The following is a 25524-nucleotide window of genomic DNA, read 5'->3' as shown; positions in this document are numbered from 1 at the left end:
TATCACACACACTCAGTGCCACACACAGAGGCATGGTCTCTCTCTCTCTCTCTCTCTCAGACACACACACACACACAGAGGCATAGTCTCTCTCTCTCTCTCTCTCTCTCTCTCTCTCTCTCTCTCACACACACACACACACACACACGTATGGTCTCACTCCCACACACAGAGAGGCATGGTCTCACTCTCTCACACACAGATGCATGGTCTCACTCTCACACACATACACGTAGGCATGGTCTCACACTCCCTCTCACACAGAGGCATCGTCTCACTCTCTCTCTCACATACACAGAGGCACGGTCTCACTATTTCTCTCGCACACAGAGAGGCATGGTCTCACTATCTCTCTCTCACACACAGAGGCATGGTCTCTCTATCTCTCTCACACACAGGGGCATGGTCTCACTATCTCTCTCACACACACAAAGGCATGGTCTCACCATCTCACAAACACACAGAGAGACATGGTCGCACTCTCTCTCACACACACACAGAGGCATGGTCTCACTATCACACACACACACACACACACAGACATGGTATCACTATGTCACACACAGACAGAGGCATTTCTCACTATCACACACAGACACAGAGGCATGATCTCACTATCTCACACACTGAGACACCCTCACTGACTCTCGCCCAGACTAAATCTGTGCACAGTGCCCATGTTGTGTGTTGGGGTGTGTCTGTGTGGGTGTTGGTGTGTGTGTGTCAGTATATGTGTGTGTGTTTCGGTGTGTGTATATGTCGGTGTGTGTGTGTGTGTCAGTGTATGTGATTATGTGTGTGTGTATGTGTGAGTGTGTGTGCATGTGTGTCTCTGTGTCTGTCTCTGTGTGCGTGTCTCTGTTTGTGTGTCTCTGTGTGTGTCTGTGTGGGGGGGGTGAAGGCAGGGGAGCAGAGAGGGTGAAATGTGGGTGTTGAGGGGCAGGCACGTGATCTATGATTTAAATTCCCAAACTCTGCCAATATTTTTGAGAAAGGGAAAGGAAATAAAGGACTGAAAATCAAGATAGAAATGGCTGGATGTCGAGCAGGGCAGGGAGAGACAGACAGACAGAGAGAGAGAAACACACATACAGGGATAGGAAGAGGGAGACAGAGAGATAGACAGAGACAGAGACACAGAAGAGAGACACAGGGACAGAGAGAAAAGACAGAGAGAGAGAGAGAGAGAGTGGGACACACAGGGACAGAGAGAAAGAGACAGAGAGAGAGAGACAGAGACAGAGAGAGACAGAGAGTGGGACACACAGGGACAGAGAGAATGCGAGAGATACAGAGAGAGAGAGAGAGAGAGACAGACACACACATAGGAACAGAGAGAAAGAGACAGAGAGAGACAGAGACAGAGAGAAAGAGAGTGACAGAGAGAGACACAGAGAGAGAGAGAGACAGACAGAGACAGAGACAGAGATTAATTATGGAAATCACACATACAGCAGGAAAATCCCAAGAAAACCTCAGCAAATATCCCTATCTCCATTCCCAGCCCTGTGTGTGTGTGTGTGTCTCAGGAAGCCTACCTACAGTCAGGCTCTGAGACGCTAGTTTGGGAGTAATCTTTAATATTTTCAAACTGCACTGACACAACTAATAAGGCTTCAATAAAAAAGAGAGTTGTAGCAATTGGGAAAGATGACACTTTGTTGCCCCAGAATTAACATCTCAATGGGCAGCAAGATCCCACAAGGCTCCTGTCCTGGGTATTAACATGTCAATCAGACAGAGCCCTCCCCAGGGAGCAGACTGACAGACGATGCAACTTGTCAGAGAGGGCAGGGGTGGGGTCCACTCACCCCTCACCCAGAAAAAATGTGCGCAAGGAATTGGTCAGATTCATTCTCAAACCCTGTTCTCTCTCAGCCCTCCCTGTCTGGTTGTGACTGTGTGTGTGTGTGTGTGTGTGTGTGTGTGTGTGTGTGTGTGTGTGTGTGTGTGTGTGTGTGTGTGTGTGTGTGTGTGTGTGTGTGTGTGTGTGTGTGTGTGTGTGTGTGTTTAATAATGTTTCTCGCCTGTGGTTAATTGCTTTCTTATGACTTGTTTATACTTTGATGTTGCTGTAATGTTATGAAATGCATTGAGGTTGGGGGAAGAGAGTAGTGGGGTTGTGTTTAAACTGGGATCTTGCTGTGTAATTTTTCATCACACTGCTCTCGCTCTCCCGACCCCCCAGCAACTCATCGCTTCTTTCTTTTATACTGAGGAACTTTTGTTGGGAATGCAGGAAAGTGAAGATCCAAAATGCCTGGGGGCCAGGACAAGAACAACCTCCATAGGGGGAGCACAGACCTGAGGCCTGTTAGCCAGGCTGCAGCCTATGGGGCCCAGGTGAGTGGGGATCTGTTTATTCCCCCGATGTTTCATCTCCTCTGGGGGTGGGGGTTGGATGTGGAAGCCTGGTTTTTCGGGGCCTCTGCTTAACTGGGTCCTGTCAGATCAAGGCCTTGTCGGTTTTAAAATGGGTTTGAAGCCTGGGGTTAATGTAACCTGAGCATTGTTGATACAAACAGGTTAAACCCCCAGGATATGGGAGACGGGACTCCCTCGGGAGGGAACTCTAACCCCAAATATCTGACCCTCTGGAAAGAATCGTCACACTATCAGAGGAAAGTGGATGATAAAGAGGGCAGGATGATCGAATTTGACATGGAGAGAAAGAGAGCGAGAGAAAGAAATGAAAAATGGTGAGAGCAAGAGAAACAGGAGAGAGAGAGAGGGGCCCTGTGAGATTGTGAAATAGCTGCAATGTTTGATTCTGGGGTGACAGGAAATAAATAAACTGGAAATAAAAATGATCTGATTATTGAGCTTCTGCAGCACTGTCACTTGTGGGATCTTGCTGTGCGTCAATTACCGTATTGCCATCGTTGCAGGCAGTGAGTGGTTTAATCAGCTAACCCGTCATTTCAAACTTTTCAACATGGCAACTCAACCCATCACCCGATGTGTTTATTTTTGGATGTTGCTGAGAAATTGTCTTGTCTCACTGAGAGGGGAAAGGCTGGGATCTTGCTGTGCTACCTCCCTGTGAAAGATTTTCCTGCTCAGCCTTCCCACTAATGCTGCCTCTTTCCTCCCAAAGGGATCTTCCTGGCCACTTGAGGATTTGAAAAGTGTGTGTTTGGGAGCAGGAAACCTTCAAACAAGAGCTTCCTCCAGAGGGGGGAACGCAGTCCTGAGGCCTGTTTGACAGGCTGCAGCCTGTTGGGCCCAGGTGAGTTTTGTCTTTGTATTACCCAGAGGTTTAATCTCCTCTCTCTGGGGAGGGGGCTGACTTTTACCGGGACCTCTGGTTAACCGGGTCCTGACGGATTGCGGTCTTGTCGTTTTTGAACAGGTTTGAAGCATGGGGCTAAGGAAACTGGGGCCTTGGGATTTGACACAAATACGTCAACCCTTAACCAGCATCACCCACGATGTGTGTGTGGTTAGATTGCTGATTGTGGGATCTTGCTGTGCGTGCGTGTTTATTAATGTTTCTAGCCTCTGGTCAACTGTTTTGCGGTGATGTCTGTGTATTTCAATGTCGCTGTGATGGTCAGCAATTCATTAATTCTGCAATAATTAAACTGAACAAGTGTCACTGGGTCACGTAGGAGATTGGGGAAGGCAGAGAGCTGTGGACGCTTGCTGTGCTTTTGGTGCCACTGTTGTATTTCATTTCAAATTGATTTGTTTTTATTTCTCAGTGTGATTTCCCATCCCCCGCTTCCCCTAACCCTGGGGGTGAGGAGGAGATTGGATCCAGGAGCTGAAGCTCGGGACGACACTGAGACAGAGAGAATTAAATCACTTCTGCCGCGAGGAATCATCAGACACAGAGAGAGAGGATAATCAGAAACTGCCCTGTCTCCTTGTCGTTCGTTTACACATACAGACACACACACACACACACACACACACACACACACACACACACACACACACACACACACACACACACACACACACACACACACACACACACACACACACACACACACACACACACAGAAAAAAATGGTGGGGTTCAGCTATCTATGGGATTTTTACCACAGGAGGGTGTGTTCTGGTCAGGACTGGGGGAGACAAAGGAGGAAAAAAGATGGAGGGGGAGCTGCTGCACACTCTGATCCAACATATGCCACTGCCTCCCTCTCTCAATCCAGCTCCAGGGACAGAGAGAGAAGTAGAGGGAGAATGGTGGTGTGAAGGGGGCGGGAGAGACATAGTGTGTGTGTGAGAGAGAGAAGAACTAGTGAAAGAGAATGCTAACTGTCCCAGTAGAAGGTTCATTGGTTTAAAATGGATTTGAGGCCTGGGGTAAAAGGAACCGGGGCCTTGGGATTGTGACACAAACAGATTACTGGGAGGAAGGACTCCCCGAGGAGGGAATTAATACCATAACATGAGAAACTCTCTCCAAGCCCCATTCTAATGTCAGAGTCATGCACATAGGCCAGGGGGATAAAATGTGAAAAGCCTGAGAGACAGGGCGAAAGATCTTCGTGATGGAGACAGCGAGAGAGGGGGGACAGAGAGGGAAGAGAATTCAGAGATAAAGGGAGAGAGGGGAGGAACAGAGACATCTCGGAGATGGAGAGATTAAGGGGGAACAGAGAGAGGGAGGGAAGAGAGATCAGAGATGGAGACAGTAAGGGGGGAACAGAGAGAGAGAAAACAGAGAGAGATCTTAGCTGGAGAGAGCAGAAGACGGGTATCAGAGAGTGCGGGACACAGAGAAGGAAGGGGGAAATGTTTGGAATTTGTTCAACAGGTGGATTGCTCCCTCTTGTCCAGGAGACAGAATCAAACCCTTAACCAGCATCAGAGACACACACGATCTGTCTGTGGTTACACTGCTGCTAGTGGGATCTTGTTGTGTGTGTTTAAAGCAAGCATCTGGTTAAAAGCTCGATGGTGATTTTTATATTTCGATGGTGGAGATGCTGGTGTTGGCCTGGGGCAACACCAGGCTATAGTGTAACAGGATTCTCCGAAAGCTAGTGTTTCCAGAGAAACCTGTTAGGAGTATAATCTGAGCTTGTGTGATGTTTAACGTTATATATCGACATATATAGACACAGAGGGAGGAAGGGGAGGAGGGGATTATCTGTTTTGGGGGGGGGGGGGGGTTATGTGAGGTTCCAGTTGTAATTGGATGGAGAAAGAACGTTGCATTAAAATATATCCTCTTTTTAATCTATCATTCAATCCCAATGCTCGGGGGGAGGGAAGTCGAGGGGGGAATCGAGAGCGCGGAAAGTCGAGGCGGGAAAGTCGAGGGGCGAAAGTCTGGGGGGAACGTCGAGGGGGGAAAGTCGACGGGGGGTAGTCGAGGGGGTAAATTCGAGGGGGGAATGTCGAGGGGGAAAATTCGAGGGGGGAAAGTCGAGGGAGGGGAAAGCCGTGGGAGGAAAGTCGTGGGGGGTTAGGGTTAGGGCGGGCCTGCCCACTGTGAAAACACCATCCCAAATTCCCAATTCCTTCTACTCCACCGCATCTGCTCCCAGGAGGACCAATTCCAATACCAAACAACACAGATTGCCTCCTTCTTCAAAGACATCAATTTCCCCTCAGACGTGGTTGACGAAGCTATCCACCACATCTCCTCCACTTCCCGCTCCTCTGCCCTTGAACCCCACCCCTCCAATCGCCAACATGAAAGAACCCCACTGGTCCTCACCGACCATCCCACCAACCTCCGGATACATGATATCATCCTTCATCATTTCTGCCACCTCCAAACAGACCGCACCACCAAGGATATATTTCCCTCCCCTCCCCTATCAGCGTTCCAGAAAGACCACTCCTTCAGCGACTCCCTCGTCAGGTCCACACCCCCCTCTCAACCCAACCTCCACTCCCAGCACCTTCCCCTGCAACCGCAAGAAATGCAAAACTTGCGCCCACACCTCCCACACTTCCCTCCAAGGCCCCAAGGGATCCTTCCATATCCGTCACAAATTCACCTGCACCTCCACACACGTCATTTACTGCATCCGCTGCACCCAATGTGGCCTCCTCTATATTGGGGAGACAGGCCGCCTACTTGCGGAACGTTTCAGTGAACACCTCTAGGGCACCAACCAACCCAACCGCCCCGTGACTGAAAACTTTAACTCCCCCTCCCACTCCGCCAAGGACATGCAGCTCCTTGGCCCCCTCTACCGCCAGATCCTGGCCACAGGACGCTTGGAGGAAGAGCATCTCACCTTCTGCTTAGGAACCCTCCAACCACAAGGGATGAATGCTGATTTCTCCAGCTTTGTCATTTCCCCTCCGCCCACCTTTTCTCAGTCCCAGCCCTCAGACTCATTACCGCTTTCTTGACCTGCAGTCTTCTTTCCGACCTCTCCGCCCCCACCCCATTCTGGTCTATCGCCCTCACTTTAACCTCCTTTCAACTATCGCATTCCCAACGCCCCTCCCCCAAGTCCCTCCTCCCTACCTTTTATCTTAGCCTGCTTGGCACACCCTCCTCATTCCTGAAGAAGGGTTTATGCCCGGGGCGTCGATTCTCCTGCTCTATGGGGAGTTTACAATATTTTGCCATCTAGTGGGGTCAGAGCACATTGCTGTGAGTCTGCCTAACTGCTCCATGGGGAGTTTACCCTCTAGTGGGTTCAGAGCACATTGCTGTGAGTCTGCCTGACTGCTCCATGGGAACTTTACAATAGTCTGCCCTCTAGTGGGGTCATAGCACATTGCTGTGAGTCTGCCTGACTGCTCCATGGGGGTTTTACAATAGTCTGCCCTCTACTGGGGTCAGAGCACATTGCTGTGAGTCTGCCTGACTGCTCCATGGGAACTTTACAATAGTCTGCCCTCTAGTGGGGTCAGAGCACATTGCTATGAGTCTGCCTGACTGCTCCATGGGGAGTTTACAATAGTATGCCCTCTAGTGGGGTCAGACCACTTCGCTGCGAGTCTGTCTGACTGCTCCATGGGGAGTTTACAATAGGCTGCCCTCTAGTGGGGTCAGAACACATTGCTGTGAGTCTGTCTGACTGCTCCATGTGGAGTTCACATTAGTCTGCATCTGGTGGGCTTGGAGCACATTGCTGTGGGTTTGTCTGACTGCTCCATGTGGAGTTTACATTAGCCTGCATCTCGTGGGTTTAGAGCAGACTTCAGAATTTTCACTGAAATTCCAGTGAAATTTTAAAAAAGATTCCTTTCTGCTGTTCATTCAATTATTTCTAAACTGCAGTCCCTGTTCCCAGTCCAACCAAATCCATAACAACACTGAAGGGAAACAGGGATTGACATATACACTCCCGATTATTCTATCTTTCTAACTTTGTACAAATTTTTGTTTTATTTGGTTGAACTGTAAAAACATATCGTTTCTTTGATTAATTACTTCTTAATGATTTTGAGAAAGGGTTTGAATGAAATGTAACTACTCTCTCTGACACACAAGACAGATGTGCTGTCGCTGATGTTATCAGGGCCCATCGAATTGAGCAAAAGGTATCAAGGGGGCAGATGTTTTGATGCAGCGAGTTGTTGTGGTCTGGGATATAATTCACATCAATTCCAATGCACAACAATACTTATGAAAACGCATGAACATCTCCAAAACAAAACAGGATTTAAATATAAACGTAAACACTTCCCATCCACAACAATATTTGTATTTATGAACAAACAGTTCCCATACAAGGAAAGTTATAAATAAACTGAGATAGTTCGATGCACAGTAATATTTACATGTAAACAGATCAGCTCCAATGCAAAACAATATTTATGCACAGACAAACAGCTCTATACAACAATGTATATGGTATATTGTATGTACTATATAATAGAAAACCTGAAATAGCTCAGCTACTGAATTGTTCATTTGCAGCATTGGATCAGAATCCTGCCTCGAAAGGAACAAACAAAATAATTTTGAAAGGTGGGTAAGGGTATTAAAAACAGAGCAAGGCTATGACACCCTTAGAGAGATTCCTGTTTTGGAGAAGTTCAACAATTCACTCCATCCAGCATGGGGAGCTGCACAGATCACATCATTCCATTATCTATAAACCACAACGAGATACTCTGATCAGCACAGCGACCTCTGCCGTGATCACCCGTTAATTCATCTGTAAAACATGAGCAGTTGCCCTCCCAGCACGTCGGACTGTGTACCCCACCCCAGTACATTGATCTGTAAACCAGGAGCAGTTACCCTCCCAGCATGAAGGTCTGTGTACACCAACCCAGTGCATTGATCTGTAAACCAGGAGAAGTTACCCTCCCAGCATGTAGGACTGTATACACCAACTGAGTGCATTGATCTGTAAACCAGGAACAGTTACTCTCCCAGCATGTAGGGATGTGTACACCTCCCCAGTGCATAGATCTGTAACACTGTGTTAGGTCCCTGACCAGTGTGGGGAAACTTGCAGACCCCTCTCTCTCTCACTCGACCCTCTCACTCTTGCCGCCTCTACCTCACTCTTGACATCCCACTTTTTTGCCCCACCCTCTATCTCTCACCCCGCCTCTCTCTCTCTCTCTCGCCCCCTCACTCTCTCACCTCCTCATTCTCTCTCTCTCTTCCCTCTCTCCTCCTCTTTCTCTCTCTCGCCTACCCATCTTTCTCGCTCCTTGTCCCTCTCTCTCTAAGACGTGACCCCTTTCTCTCTCGTCCCCTCCCTCGCACCTCTCTGTCTCTCTCGCGGCGCCTCTATCTCTCATTATCTCCTCCCCGTCTCTCTCTCTCCCTCCCTCACCCTATCTATCCCTTGTTCCCCTCTCTCTCTCCCTGCTCTTTCACTCTCTCTCCATTCTCTCACCCTCGATCCCCCTCTCTCAGTTTCTCTCTGACTGAATCTCTCTCTCTCTCCTGTCCCTCCATCCCTCTTTCTCTCTGACGCACTCTGTCTCTTGATCCTTCCCTCTCCCTCTGACACGGAGACTAGGGGTGGTGTGGGTGGTGGTGTTGCATGTGGGGGGAGGTGGGAGTGTGACAGAATAGAGAAATGTGGGAGGTAGGAGGAGGGGAAAATCGGGTAGAGATGAAATTGCGGGAGGGAGAGAGAGATGGCAGAGTGCGGGTGAGGGGGAGAGAGAGGAAAGAGTGGAGGCAGGTGGAGAAACGGGGGTTGGGGTGTGCGAGAAAGAGAGAGGGGAGTGAAAGGGAAAGGTGGTGAGAAAGAGACAGTGTGCAGAAAGAGAGAGAGGGAGAGAAGTGATGAGAAAGAGTAGGGGAGAGGAAATGGGGAGGCCAGGTTGCAGTGGGGGGACAAAGGGAGTTAAACCCAGCTCATGAGCTCAGGGCCCGGTCCCCTACCCTTCCCTGAGGACCAGGACTTGGGGCTGAGTCTGTCTCTCTCCAGCTCAGCTTCTCCAACACAAAGACACACAACAACATCGGTCACTCTGCTACTCGGCACGCTTTAATCAACATCTTTATTGTTTACAACTGGAAGTGATGGATACAATCAGTGGGATGGTGCCTTTTCTCACTGGCCCCTGAGTTGTGAGAAACATTGAAATGTTTCCCTGTAACCCCCCCCTGGGGAATAAGGATGGACAAACCAGCGCTGCCCTCAGTCTGTTACCATAACGACAGGCTGCTCCATCGCTGAAACACTGAACTGAAATGAGAAAATCCCAGATGGTTTGATTAATGAGGGAATTTGATTGATTGTTAAATTTGGGTGAAGGGATATTTCAGCACATTCTTCAGCTGCTGCCTGAACTTAGTCTGGGTCACGGCATAAATCGCGGTGTTTGTGCAGCAACTGAGCAGCTGTAGCATGAAGCCCAATTCCTTAACAAAGCGATGGAGATACAAAGGGGTATCCACGATATCATGCATCCGTCTCCATATAGAATACAGCATTAACATTGACCATAAAAGGATGAAATTGGCCGAGACCACAAACAGTAAAATGATGGATTTCTTTCGGTTTCTCATTTCAGTGTCAGACTGAGCGTCCCCATTGGTGTGAGCGCGGAGTCTCCTGCGGGCTCTGCTGGTGACGAAAATGTGTCTGACGGTGAGAACATTGAGCAGCAGAATCAGGAGAAATGGGACACACGGGGTTAGAATGTGGTGGAGAAACTCAATTGTGACCCAGACAATGGAGGATAGAACAGCGTCTGTTACCGCACAAAAGCAGGGGCGGTTCCACAGCCGATACCGAGCCGTGAGCATAAAATACCAAGAAATGTTCTTTAAACAGCTCAGCACAGTCACTGCTCCCAGAACCACAGCCGCCGTTTTCTCACTGCAATATTTACTTTTCAGCTTCTGGCAACAAATGGCCACAAACCGATCAAAGGTGAAAGTGACGGTGAACCAGACAGAGCAGTCAGTGGCTGCATAAAGCAGGCCGGCGTGGATATTACACACAGGGACGGAGTACCTCAGGAAATAAAACTGTTCCCGATAAACAATGGGAATGTGTCTCAGGATCAGGTCGAGGATAATGACCAGGAGATCCGCCGCTGCCATGGCCCCCAGGTAACGTCTGACACATGGAGACAATCCACAATCTTTATAAAGCAGGACGTAGATGGTCACTACATTAACTGTGAGGAAGGAAAACAAACCCATTATCCATCAGCCTGGAGACAAAGGGACCCGTTTGATCAGGGACCCAGTGAGATTTTCAAATGTGCCCCTGTCTTCAGGGATTTATTAAAATAATTAGAGCTGGAATAACAAATGGGAGGATCGGAATTACTGACAAAAATGTGCCATAAACCACAAGAAACCCTCCCTCCCCAAACACACAGAGACACATCCATAAGTACAGATGGTTTCTAGAACATTCCCACACACTCGATCACTCGAGAGCAGACACAGGTCACTCCTTCCCAGTTTCTAATACGGAGGATTCTCTCCCAGTTACGTGAAGACAAACCGAGTTTGGGAATTTCTGCATTTTGGTCTAAATTGTCATTGATCCTGTATCGTGAAGAAATGTAAATGCAGGGAAAACGTATTCACCCCTTTAATTGCCTGAGGGGCCTTCGGAACAGTGTCTCCTTCTCCCTGGAACGGGATCTCTTCCCTCGGGAACTTATCGTTTATTCAATTCACTGACGTCCGGCCGTTCACAAACAATGTCAGGGACAGAACGTTCCGGGCAATGTCAGTTATAGAATGTCGGGGACAGAACTTTCCGGGGAATGTCAGTTATTGAATGTCAGGGACAGAACTTTCCGGGGAATGTCAGTTATATAATGTCGGGGACAGAACTTTCCGGGGAATGTCAGTTATTGAATGTCAGGGACAGAACTTTCCGGGGAATGTCAGTTATATAATGTCGGGGACAGAACTTTCCGGGGAATGTCAGTTATTGAATGTCAGGGACAGAACGTTCGGGGAATGTCAGTTATTGAATGTCGGGGACAGAACGTTCCGGGGGATGGCAGTTATAGAATGTTGGGGACAGACCGTTCCGGGGAATGGCAGTTATAGAATGTCAGGGACAGAACGTTCCGGGTGACTCTTCACCATTATCTTTCCCCCCCATCCACCCCACCAACGTGATGATACTCTGATCAGCACAGCGACCTCTGCTGTGATCACCCGTGAATTCATCTGTAAACCAGGAGCAGTTCCCCTCCCAACCTGTAGGACTGTGTACACCACCCCAGTGCATTGATCTGTAAACTAGGAGCAGTTACCCTCACAGCATGTGGGACTGTGAAAAAACCTTCCCAATGAATTGATCTGTAAACCAGGAACGGTTACCTCCCCAACATGTAGGCCTGTATACACCACCCCAGTGCATTAGTCTGTAAACCAGTAGCAGTTATCCTCCAAGCATGTAGGATTGTATGCACCACCCCAGTGCATTGCTCAATAACACTGTGTTAGATCACTGCCCAGCGCGGGGAAAGTTGCAGCCCATGCTGGATGTGACAGGATGTGAAGCTCCCATCCATTTACAGCTCCATATCTCCATGGTGCCATGATAAGGGGTTGCTGTGGGTGTAAACATCACTGCCCGAGAGAGATGGCGGGTAAATCAGCTTAAATATCACCACATGGGATGGGTTTGGGGTATAGAAAAAGAGGGGGAGACTGAGAGACAGTGTCATGGAAGGATGTGTTCCCACGTTTCAGAATGCTGAAATGTAGACACTTTGATCGCATCCTGCAACATGACCCAGTCTTTCCAGGAAAGATGGAAAGAAGGGGTAATAGTGAGAAGTCAGGTGAGGATTTGTTCTGCAGCTTTGTAACTGGAAGTGGTTTCAACAGAATCTAAGACTCATTGGGCAGATTCTGACAATAATTTCTCTCAGAGCCATTTTAATTGAGTGTGACAGAGGGATCATCCGCACGAGGCAGAGCTAGTTCCCTGGTGCTATCTTATCGAACTCACCTCATTAACTACCCACTCCACCCCATTGTGCCCCTCTCATTCAATATCAGCCCAATTCTCCCACCCATCATGGTTGGAGGTACACACTACCGCCTGGGTGCCCCTGGAGATTCCGTAATCTCTGGCACGAGTGTCATGTTTAACAAGCCAATGGGCACATGTTTGAGCTTTCTCCGTTTGGAGCTGCCCTGCATAGTTTACCCCGAGCATGGCAGATAAGGGGCAATTAAACCACGGTTTGTCGACAGGGGCATGGAGCTCCTGGTAGATGGGCTAGTACAGAGTGGGACCATTCTCTTCCCAGAGGAGGCCAGACACACCGAGTATGGTCTGAGCTCCCTACCCAGCTCAGTGAAGTATCTGCGGTCTGAAGAAATGTCCAGCAATATAGGACAAGCAGCAATAACCTTCCCTGCTCTGCCAGGTTAAGGGTCACTGTATACTCTCTACTCCCTCACACTCACTGTAAATCTGTTATAGCACCGCCCCCCGAACAAATCTCTCTCTCTCTCTCCCTCTCTCTCTCCCGCTCCCCCGCCTCCCTCCACTTCCCCCCACCCCCTCCACATTAATAACACTGGATGGATACAACACTGTGGACTGACTCCCTCCGGACACCTCACCATGACCCTGTCCCCCACCTACAGCAGGGCCACCCACCCCCTCCCTTCCTCCCATTCCTGGAGAAATAGACTGGAATAGGTCAGAAAGGGCCAAGCCGGGTGCCGGAGTGCCCGATACCCATTCCCTCCCACCCCCTCCCCCCTGCCATGTGGGGAGGACCCTGTTAGGAGCCGGAGAGGACAGGGACACCTCGTGTGGAGATTCTGAAACATTCACCTCCCACCGACCGAGTAAGGAGCAATGTTCAGTGAAGGACAATTCTCACTATAAACACACTGGTAGCTCCGTTTCCCCCCGGCACAACTTAGAAGCCGTGGTCCTGATGCCATCTCCCTTTTATATCGAGCTGTTACAAATGGAATCCCCACGGTCTCGGTGGGCAGGAGGGTGGGCTCACAACACATCGTCACCCCCACCTCCCAGAAAGGGAGCACGGACGCTCCCTCTTACACCTCCCCCTTTAAACAGCTCAGATACTGAAACTAATCTGTTATAGCTTCTGCTCTCCTCACTTGTCCTGATATCTTCAATAATCTGTGCTCATATACACCCAGCGCTCACTGCTCCTGTAGCGCCTTTATAGTGGTATAGCCTGTTTTAAACGGTGTTTCATTGTCTTTCCGACCAAAGTGCATCACCTCACACAGCTCTGCATTAATCCCCATCTGCCTTACACTTGAACACTACACCAACGTATCACTGTCGTGTTAGAGTTCCACACTGTCCTCCAAAGACTTCAGAGTTCTTCCAGGTTTGGTGCATCTACAAACATTGAGATTGTTATAGTGTCACAGTCCCCATGAAACAACTGAAATCCTGCCATACTCATGATTGTGAGCAAGTGAAATACTGATATATTCCCACGGACAGAGTCAAATAATGACATGCTGTCAATGGAGCAACAAAAATTCTGACACTTACGAGACAGAGTAGATGAAATATTGACAAATCACAGAGTAAGAGAAATCCGGATAGGTTCCACTTATCTATATTCATCAGGGTATAATGTGATGAAGTTGAAAGCATGTACTGTACCTTTAAGAGAGAGAGAATGCTGTTCTGAACTGAGAGTTTACAAGAACCTGTGACATGAGAGGATGGCAGACCCAGAAACAGTATATTGTTATAGAGCTTGAGTCGGGTAATAGGTAGTTAAGAGAAAGGGGTTATAATAGTTGTGAATAGTTAATGTAAAATGTTCAGTTTCAGAGTGAAAAAATAAATTGATGTTTTTATTTAAACAGTGGAAATTGGCAGATCTGTCATTCATATTTTAACAGTTTACGAGGCGAATTGAGTATTTCTTTATGTTTCATTTAAGTTACCAGATGAGCTTCACGCCGTGTCCTAACCATTCCCATGTGTGTATCTGTGTGTCTCTGTGTGGGGCAGATCTGGCAGTCTCTGTGGTGCTTAAAGTGATGCAATGCCACCCTCCGCTGGCCTCCACACGCTACTGCACAGGCATTGGCAGAGGGTGAAAACCAACAGGGATTCATTCAGAGATGGGGAGGGAGAGGGCAGCTGCTCACAGCACCATCCAAACTGATGTCTTATCCATGGACTGATCTAAATGTCCTTTAAACGTTGGAGCTGTCCCTGTTTTCACCACTTCCTCTGGAAGGTCATTCCACACGCAAGCCAGATTCTGTCTAAAATAATTACCTCTCATGACTTGTAAATCTTTTTCCTTGCACCTTAAAATATCCCTCAGTTTTGAATCCCCACTTCGAGGGAAAATACATCAGCCCTTCAGCTTATCTGTACCCCTCATTATTTTAGAAACCTCTGTTAAGTTACCCCTTCACCTCATACTCTCCAGTGAAAAAAGTCCCAGCCTACCCAGCCTCTCCTTATAGCTCAATCCCTCCTTTCCCAGCAACATCCAGGCTAATCTCTTCTGAACGCTCTCCAGCTTAAAAATATCAAAGTGAATAGTCAAGGTGTTTTCTAAGTGTACGGGGGTCCAAAACTAGAGGACATAGGCTTAAGGTGAGAGGAGAAACATTCAAAAGTGACCTAATGGTAACTGTTTCACACAGAGGGTGGTGTGCGTATAGAATGAGTGGGCTGGATGACCAGACAGGACACAGTATTCCAGAAGAGGTCTCACCAATATCCTGTACAACCTCAACATGACGTCCCAATTCCAATACTCAAAGGTCTGACCAATGAAGACAAGTGTGCTAAACACCTTCTTAACCACACTACCTATATGAGAAGCAATTTTTAAAGAATTATACCTGACGGCCTAGGTTTCTGTTATACAGCACTGCCAAAGACCCTACTTTTAATTGTCTAGGTTCTGCTCTTGTTTGATTTACCAAATCCAATACCTCGCATTAATCCAAACTAAACTGCATCTGCCACCGCTCAGCCCAGTGTGTGATATTACTGTCATCCCACCGCCCCCCCCCCCCCCTTCAATTTTAAAATGCCCATCCCGCTCCAGGATTCATGCACACTCCGGCCTTGATTTTCACAAAGACCCTGACCTTGGTTTGCCTTGTGAGGTTTGGGGGAGAAGGGATAGATTGCAGACACAACCAGTGGGGAGGAGAGGCTGGACAATAATCAGTGGTCTGGTATAATTTCATGGTTTTAGGAAGAGGGCAGTCGCACGTTAGAGTTGGCGAATACTGATCCGTGTTTTGGGGCCAGAAATTATGGTCTTTCACCGTCTCTGGTGTTCAGTAATAAATATCTATTTGAGACCCTTCATTGTGAAGAGTGTGTCTGCAGGATTTCTTTCCCTAATATTGCAGACTACCAATATTAGCGATTAAAGATGTTCATAGTTAATTTCGATGGCACAGCACATACACTCAACATCCTACTGTTGAGACAAATATCTTGCATTTGTTTAACAATACAAAGTGCTTTGTGTAATTCAGTAATGGTAACCTGATTATAATAAATCCACACCGAGCTGAAAGTGGGCACTAAAATATGACCCAAAATCTGGGTATGGTTGTGTGGTGGGTAGTGTCCCTGTCTCTGAGCCAGAGCACTGTATTTGAGTCCAATTCCTAACTTGTAGTGTTCCTAGCTCTGGGCTAGAAGCCTGGATTCAAGTCCTGCCTGTTGCAGAGATATGTCCCAGCATGTCAGGACATTCTGATGAACAAACACACAGGAGAATAATGTTACAGCTTTCTGGGTATTGCTGAGTGATGCTAGTGTCCTTATCTCCGGGCACAAAGGTCTGGCTGTAAATCCCACAGAGGTGTCTCATGATACATCTGAACAAACCGATTAAAATGGATTTAGAATTGTCACTTGGTGGAGAAGGAAGAGGTGTCACTATTGCATTTCAGAATTTAGGCCCAGGATGAGTGAAACACAGCCACTCGTGTTGATTGGAGTCACATTTCGCAGCAGTAAAGGTTTATAAAATCTGAACAGTCATGGATAGGGTGAGTTGTCAGGGATTTTCCCCAGGTTAGGGACGTCCAAAACTAGAGGGCATTGGTTGAAAGTGAGAGGGGAAAGATTTTGGAGAGGCTTAAGGGGCACCTTTTCACACAGAGGGTGGTGTGCATATGGAATGAGCTGCCAGAGGAAGTGGTGGAGGCTGGTACAACTACAGCATGTAAAAGGCATCTGGATGCTGACAGACCTGCCGAGTTTTTCCAGCAATTTCTGTATTTATTTGAAAAATGCATTCATTTTAACACAGGTATTCTGAATAAATTAAACATTTTATTTTTTAATGACGCAGGGCCATGTAAACATATTTCAATCGACCGAGACCATTTTCTGCTAAGGGTATGGCTCTGTGTATGACAACAGCAATGATGTACCGACATAGACCAGGGAATGTGATGGAGACATAGTTTAGACAATGTACAAGGAGAACTCACATGGTCCAGTTTGGGAAAGGATCACATTACTGTGTGATTCAGCTCAGAAAGGGAGAAAACGTATTCTGCCCGAGAAGGAATGGTCTATTGCACTCTCTCTCCTTCATTGTTCCTCATCACAGCAATGTGTGCGAGCTAAAAAAAAAATCTACAGTCGTCATTACCATTCTTATTTTTATGGAATCCCTGCAGTGTTGAAACAGGCCCTGCGTCCCAACAAGTCCATACCAAACTTCTCAACCCATTCCCCTACATTTACCCCTGACAAATGTACCTAACCTAGAAATCCCTGAACACTACGGATAATTTAGCATGGCCAATCCACTGAACCTACACAGTTGGAGCTTTAGTAGGAAACTAGATCACCCATTTAGAAGCTCACACAGACAAGGGGAGGATGTGCAAACTCCACACAGACAGTCATCCAAGGCTGGAATCTAACCCAAGTCCCTGGTGCTGTGATGCAGCAGTGCTAACCACCGTGCTACCCTTTGGGTGATCCCTGACCAGAATTCAATGGAATCTCCTCACTGCCGAAAGCAAAGGGAATTCAGCTAAATCCAACTGTCCCAGGATGGTATCCCACTGCTAGCAGCTGTGTGAGTACAATATCTTCAGAAGCAGAATAACGTTCTGGACAATCTCACAATTTTTCCTTTTGTCATCAGATCCAATAATATCTGGACAAAGTTCTTTCAAGTTATAATTGCAGAGATTTTGTGTGTGTGTGTGTGTGTGTGTGTGTGTGTGTGTGTGTGTGTGTGTGTGTGTGTGTGTGTGTGTGTGTGTGTGTGTGTGTGTGTGTGTGTGTGTGTGTGTGTGTCAACGTTTTTAGAAAGGGAAATTTTGATTATATATTTGCAATACCCAAACAGTTTGCCATTCATCTTTCCATCATAGTTTGAATAACATAGCTCTGGATCATAAACATGTTTTAGCAGATTAAAGAAACTAGCCTGACTTGTTCCTAAAACGGACCCTGACCCAGTCAGAGACCGGTATTATCGGCCATATCACTAACCTGGTCACATTTAACATTTGTTGTGAGCAGTGGAGCAGTGGGGCTAGAAAAGGAAAGAGTGACTCAAAAAGCCGGGGAACTACAGACCGGTGAGCCTGATGTCAGTGGTGGGTAAGTTATTGGAGTGGATTCTGAGGGATAGCATTTACATACATTTGGGAAGGCAAGGGCTGATCGTGGTGGACAACATGCTTTCTGTATGGGAAATCATGTCTCATTAATTTGGTGGAGTGTTTTGAAGAGGTGACAAAGAAGATTGAGGAAGGCAGTTTGGTAGCCATTGTCTATATGGACTTCAGCAAGGTGTTAATTAAAAGAACAAAGAGCAAAGAACATTTCCAGCCCAAGAACAGGCCCTTCGCCCTCCAAGCCTGAGCCTATCCAAATGTTCTGTCTAAATCTGTCGCCCAATTCCTAAGCATCTGTAGCCCTCTGCTCCCCACCTACTCGTGCATCTGTCCAAACGCATCTTAAATGAATCTACTGTGCCTGCCTCTGCCACCTCTGCTAGCAACGCGTTCCAAACGCCCACCACTGTCTGTGTGAAGTACTAGCCGCATGTCTCCCCCTTAATGTTCCACCGCTCATCTTGAAAGCACGACCTCTCGTTATAGAATCCTTCACCCTGGGAAAAAGCTTGTCTCTATACACCCTGTCTATACCCTTTATGATTTCGCAAACCTCAATCAGGTTCCCCCTCAATCTCTTTTTATCTGATGAAAATAAATCTAATGATTGATACACAGATTAGTAAGTTTCGATCACATGGGATACAGAAGAAGCTAGTCACAAAAGGCTTGAAGGAAGAGGGATATTTTTCAGCCTGGAGGCTTGTGAGCAGCAGTGTACTGCAAAAATCAGCACTGAGTTCACTGCATTTCATTATTTATGTAAAGTATTTAGATGTGAATATCGGGGCCATAGTTAGTAAGTTTACAGATGGCATCAGAAAGGTGGCGTAGTAGATTATCGCAGAGTACAGCAAGACCACAATCAGATGGGACAAAGTGGTAAGGAGTGACAGATGAAGTTTAATTTAGATAATTACGAGGTAATACATTTTGGGAAGGCAAATAAGGGCAGAAACTATACACTTAATGGTAATGTCCTGGAGCGTGTTGTGGAACAAAAGGACATAGGGCTGCAGGTGCATTGTTCCTTGAAAGTGGAGTCGCAGGTAGACAGAGTGGTGCAGAACACATTTGGCACATTTGGCTTAATCAGTCAGAGCATTGAGTATAGGGGTTGTCGTGGCATGTTGCATCCGTGCAGGATGTTGGTGAGGCCACTTTAAGAATACTGCGTGCAAAGTGGTTTTCTTCAGAAATTACTTACACAGATGTCCCAGAACTGGAGGTGTGAGCTTTAGGGAAAGGTTGATTAGGTTGTGGTGTTTCCCCCAGAGTGTCAGAACTTGAAGGGTAACATTATAAAGGTTTATAAAACCATCAGGGGCATGGATTGTTTGAACAGCCACGCTCTGCTTCCCACGATAAGGGAGTCCAGAACAAGATAGCAGAGGCTGAAGGGGAGAGGGCGGATGATTTAGAAGGGACCTGAAGGTAAATGTTTCACACAGAGAGTGGTGTGTGTACAGAAAGTGCTGTCAGAGGAAGTGGTGAAGGCGGTTACAATCGCACGTTTAAAATGTATCTGAAAGAGGAGGGATATTGGCCAAATGCTGGTAAATGGGACTGGATCAGGTTTGATATCTGATCGGAGTGAACAGGTTGGACTAACGGGTCTGTTTCTGTTCTGCATGACTCTCTGGTTCTCTAAGAGAGATGATGAAAAATTCTGTAAGATCCTTTCAAGTCGGAATTCTCTTCACTGGAGGTTTATCGTGCCTCTATGTTCACATAGATTGAAAGCTGCGTTAGTTAATATATGACAGAGAAGTGAGTCATGCACAATGGGACGCAGTCAAGAAAGTGGGGCTGAGACCCCAACCTGATCAGTCACAATCTTAGTGCCTGGTGGAGAAGGCTCAACGTATCTAATGACCCGCTCCTGTTCCTCAGTCCCATATTTCTGTGTTCCATTCAGCCCGTCAAACCTGCTAGACAGGAACAGTTGGAGGCCACTTGCTCCTATACCTGGTGCACTGAAACAGAGGTGACCATTCAGCCTCTCAAGACTTTCACACACGCTTTGGGGTGATTTGAGAAATGTAATTGGAAAATCCAGGCTCAGTTTGAAAGAGGTTCCTCATCTCTCTTTACAGAGCTTCCACTCTCTGCAACTTGTGCTTCATTTGTTGGTCATGTTGTAGACCCAGATTCACTGTGAATACAGCCCACATACCTCACCAAGCAATGGCTCACATAATCGTCTGGTCTCTCTGACTTCAATTTGTAATAACATGTAATAATTCATGAAAATAACACCCACTAACTTTCCAATAACAGAATGTGAGAACATCAGAAACGGGGCAGGTCGTTCACTCCCCAAGCCTGCCTTGTCCTTCACTAAGATCATGGCTGATCTGCTCTTTGTCTCAAATCCTCTTTTATGCCCAATTCCTCATAGCCCTCAACTCTCTGACAGGTCAATATCCATCTATTTCCTCTTCAAATATTTTCAGACAGCTGGCACCTAGAACACTCTTGAGAAGAGAAATCCTGACATTTAATACCACCTGTTTGAAGAAAACACTTGCTGCTCCTATATCATGGCTTATTGATATGAACAAAAGAGGTTGACACAATGGTTCAGGTAAAAATGACTGGCCCTGATATCAAGGCAGTGGTTGACTTCTCTTGACACCAAGGAGCTTAACAAAACTAGACTTAATGGGAATCAGAGTCATTTGTCCAGTAGTTGGACTCAAACATGGCACAAAGGAAGATGTTCATCGTCTCAGTCCTGGGTCAACTCTGTGGGAAATCTTCAGGGTAGCTTCCTCTTCACAAACATCTTCAGCTGCTTCATCAATGTCTCCCCTCCCCCACCTTCCCTACGATAAGATCAGAAGTGGGGATGTTCACTTGAGATTCCACAATGTTCAGAACATTTTATCTCCCCTCAGCTCCTGAACCAGCCTGTGTCCATGTGCAGCAAGACCCAGACTCCATTGAGACTTGTGCTGTTAAAGGGTCCGTAACACTCATGTTACAGCACTGCCTGACACTGCAATGAAAGAAGAGTTCATTCAGCACCTAACGCTGCTTTCACAGGAATATGAGGAAGCCATTCAGCCCATTGACACTATTGGAGAAGAAGAGGGACAGCCCATTCAGTGCATCCAGCCTATTACTCAGGAAGAGAAGGAGTCTAGAGTGATGGACCACATCAGAGCACCTCGAAAATATTTGAAGGCAATAGCCTAGACTTTAATGTTTTCTTATTTTAAAGGAAATGTAAAGTTTCTGTTCCAGATGCAATGTGACTGGTCAAGCTACTCGGTGGTAAGCAAAACACCACTTATTTAAACACGAAAGATGAACTAAAACCAAAGAAAGAGGAATTTAGAATAACGTAGTTCTCTTGGACAACTTAACAGAATAATAGATCTAGGAACTATTACTAATGAACTAGTCCAACATAGGAAACACCCATAAACACAGCCCTTGGCAAAAAGGAAAATTCAGACACAGAATGTCACAAATATTTCTCCAATCCAGGAATTGTAAACAGCATCAAGAGAAACTTCAGAGAGGGTTGCAGACAGGAGACATTCACTGACACTTCCAACTCTGTGGAGACCCCTATCATTTTTGATGTTACTGAGAAACCAAAACCCAGAGATCCTAATGTGTGAGAGCTGGCCACACACATTCAGGCTGCATTAAAATTAATCTCAGGCCTTGGTAGCTGTTTACTCAAGTGGTCAGAACTAGCCAGCTTTGTATCAATCATTCAATATCTCTCTTAAAAGAAACCAGGACAAAATAACCTCTTAAAGCTGCAGTATTGTCACACTTGTCAGCACATCGAGCTATCAAACAGGAACCAGGGGTAACCCAGTCAGGCCCTTGGCCCTGTCCAATTGGACGAAGAAGAAGGCAGGCAGTCCCTTGAGACACATAAACAGGAACAGTAGGAGGCCACTTCCAACTTAATTAACTTACACTGGGCAGAATGAGGTGATTTATGCTGATCCATGATGAATGTATTATGCCCAAAACATCGATTCTCCTGCCTCATGGATGCTGCCTGGCTTGCTGTGCTTTTCCAGCAATCGACTCTCTCCTCTGATCTCCAGCATCAGCAGTCTTACGTGTCTCCTAATTGATGCTCGAACATGATGAACAAGTGGGGCAGAGGCTGCACAGACACACTCCTCCATGTTGTTCCTCCTGGCTCCGTTGTTCATGATACACACGTGGGACTTTAACGTGGTTTTCTCGCGGTGAGCAGGGAAACCATATGTCTTGTGTGAAGTCTCAAGAAGGCATATTTCATCTCCGAGAAGCCAGCCTGGTGTTCTCTATGTAGGGCAGAAGCTGTTGGGAAAAGCTACCTGTTACAGATGGAAGATATTGTGGCTGCTGTTGGGGATTGTGAGCAACATGACTTTCAATATGGGTTCACATGCCGACTGCACAATAATGTGGGGAGAGTTAATTAAGGCATATAAACTATTAGGAAAGCCACGTTGGACTGATGAGTGGACTCTCTAAGTTCAGGTAATGCTGATCTTGTTCATGTTTATCTTGTCTTGTGCACGTCATGTTCAGTGTAACCTGTATGCCTTACTCTGTTCAGGTTTATTTCCACCCTATGATCTGTCTGGCCATGTTCACTATGATCTCCCTCCACTGCTCATACGTAAAGTTCTTCCCTGCACTGAGGTACACATGGCAATAAATGAAAACAAACAAACCTGGTTTAAGTATGGAATTTCTCACCCTATCAATGTCTCTTTTGGAAATAAGTGATCGCTGCAAATCCTTGTGTTTCAGCATCGCAATTTCTTCTTCTCTCACAGCTCTACAGATTATACACTCAACTTATTCGCTGTATTCTCATGATACCATCACCCTTGTCTGTGGTAAGGAGATCATTCCTTACAAAGGAGATCAAATCTGTACAGACTGCCCCTAATGCTGTCTCAGCAAGGCTCTACAACAGCAGGTAGATGGCTTTACTTATGTACTCGAATCATCTTACAATGAAGGACAGCATACCATTGACTGCACCCATTACTTACACAGGGTTTGATTCGGAGCAGTCAGGATAGACTTGTGAGTGGGACATCATGCTTCCCAAATTTGGTAGAGTTCTTTGATTTAGTGACCAAGAAGGTTGACAAGGGCCGAGCGGTAAACGTAGTCTCTATGGATTTCAGTAAGGCCTTTGATAATTTTCCACATGGCAGGCTTCTCTGTCAGGTTACATCGCGTGGAATGCTGGGGGAACTGGCCAATTGGATTCACAGTTGGCTTGATGGGAGGAAGCAGAGGGTTTTGTGGAAGGATGCTTGTCAGACTGGAGGCTGGGTCCATAGATGTTTGTAATCTATGATTTGGTTGAGAATGTACAAGGCATGATTAGTAAGTTTGCAGATGACACTAAAATAAGTGGTAGCTTGATCAGTGAGGACGTTTATCAAAAATTGCAGCAGGACCTTAATCAGGTGGGGAAGTGGGCCGAGAAATGGCAAATGGAATTTAATAAAAATGTGTGAGGTCTTGCATTTTGGAAACTCAAATCAAGGTGGGAGTTTCATGATGAATGGGAGCGCCTTACGGGGTGCAGTGGTCAGAGAGACTTTGGCGTTCAGGTGCACGGTTCTCTGAGAGTGGAGTCACAGGTAGACAGGGCAGTGCAAAAGGCATTTGGCACACTGGCCTTCATCAGGCAGCACATTGAGTTTAGAAGTTGGGAATTTTTGTTGCAGTTACATAGGACTTTGGTAAGGCCGCACTTGGAGTGTTCTGTTCAGTTTTGTCACATTTGTTATAGGGGGGATGGTATTAAATTAGAAAGAGTGCAGAAGAAATTTACAAGGACGTTGGCAGGACTCAATGGTCTGAGATATTGGGAGAGGTTGGACAAGCTGGGACCTTTTCTTTACAGTGTAGGAAATTGACGGGGGACCTTGTAGAGCTGTATAAGATCATGAGGGGTATGGATAGGGTGAATGCTCTCAGTCTTTTTCCACAGTTTAGAGAATCGAGGACTAGAGGGGATCAGTTTAAGGGAAAAAGGGAAGGAGTAAAAGTGAACCTGAGGGGCCACCTCTTAACACAAAGGGCTGGTACGTGGATGAGCTGCCAGCAGATGTGTTTGAGGGTGGTACACTAAAAACATTTCAAAATTATTTGGATAAATATGTGGATAGGAAAGGACTAGAAAGATATGTGCTAACTGCAGGGAAATGGGGTTAGTGTGGATGGACAATTACAAGGTGTAGTCGAACCCCTCTGTTAATTTAATTGAAACACCCAGAAAAGCTCGCCTCACCTCATAATCTGTTAAAATATGAGTGACGCAGATCTCCTACCTTCCACTATTAAGAAAAAATTAACAAGTGTATTTCTTAATTTTAACAGTGAACACTAAACAACAACTATTCACAAATACAAGCCCCTCTTTTCTTAACTACGTACTACCTGACTCCAACTCTAGAAAATTATGCTGTTCCAACAACCCACATATTAAACATTACAATCTCAAGACCACACAGACTCTATTTTTCCCGCTGTGTTCACTCTTCCAGCTGCTGATCTCCCTGGGCCATTTTGTTTTACTGCAAGTAGGTTTGACATTAACATGTACCTTTGATAGAGATTGTTTGAGCTGACCAGTTAGCACTCTTGATCTACAGCAGTTACTCTGCTGTTGAATGGCAGTGGCTCTCTGTCTAGTGTTCGAAATGCTGGGTTCATATACTTCCCATGTTACAACAAATCTCATACTTTCCAGTTGTCCAAACAATGATATCGATTTCCGTTGGCTTCTGGTATGCTCAGCGTTATTTAAAATCTTTGGTTGTGGTTGAATTGTTGTCAAAACAGCAACCAAAACACAGGTATCCATTTCCCAGCGAATTGTGACATTTGGAACAGTCTGACCTTTAGCTGGCATCTGTGGCTGTACTTTCTATTCAGCACAACCCGTTCTGTCTTAAAGTGACCAGATATGTTTTCGGCTTCATAACACCTCCCTTCTTCAGAAATAAAATGAACCATCAGAATGAAAAGATGGCTTCATTTATTTTCCTTTAATTCATATTCCCATTATTATGAAATACAAAAGTATTAATCTCAGTTATACCATTCACATTAATTCTGAAAAGATATATAACACTGGAATAAGTCAAATTTTATCTACACATTTTCCTTTAAATCCGTGATAACAAATCTGCTATCACATTTATACGACCCACAGAATGTATATGTTGGAAGTTTAAAGTCTGTAACATAAGACCCCAACGAAATATTCTCATATTCAGGTCTTTAAATATTCCAAAAAGTGCGAGAGGATTGTCGTTGTTGCGCACATCCATCTCCGACAATTTGTTTGTCATATAAACATTAAAATATTGTCAGGTCAGTAAGAAACTTAAACTCGTATGAAACTCAATCTTCCTTGTTCAATATTGGAGATTTTGCATTTTCTCTGGTGGATATTGAGGTTTTTCAACAAATAGCCAATTGGCTATTCAATTCCTTCATCATCTTTCTGTATCAGTACATTTCCGACCCCTATATCCCTCGCATCAAACATAATT

Source organism: Chiloscyllium plagiosum, unplaced genomic scaffold, assembly GCF_037043375.1.
Source record: "Chiloscyllium plagiosum isolate Xiang-an unplaced genomic scaffold, Cpla_swu_hap1 HiC_scaffold_50, whole genome shotgun sequence".
In the NCBI taxonomy this organism is placed as follows: domain Eukaryota; kingdom Metazoa; phylum Chordata; class Chondrichthyes; order Orectolobiformes; family Hemiscylliidae; genus Chiloscyllium; species Chiloscyllium plagiosum.
The sequence above is the reverse complement of the archived record's forward strand: the minus strand, read 5'-3'. Positions refer to the sequence as shown.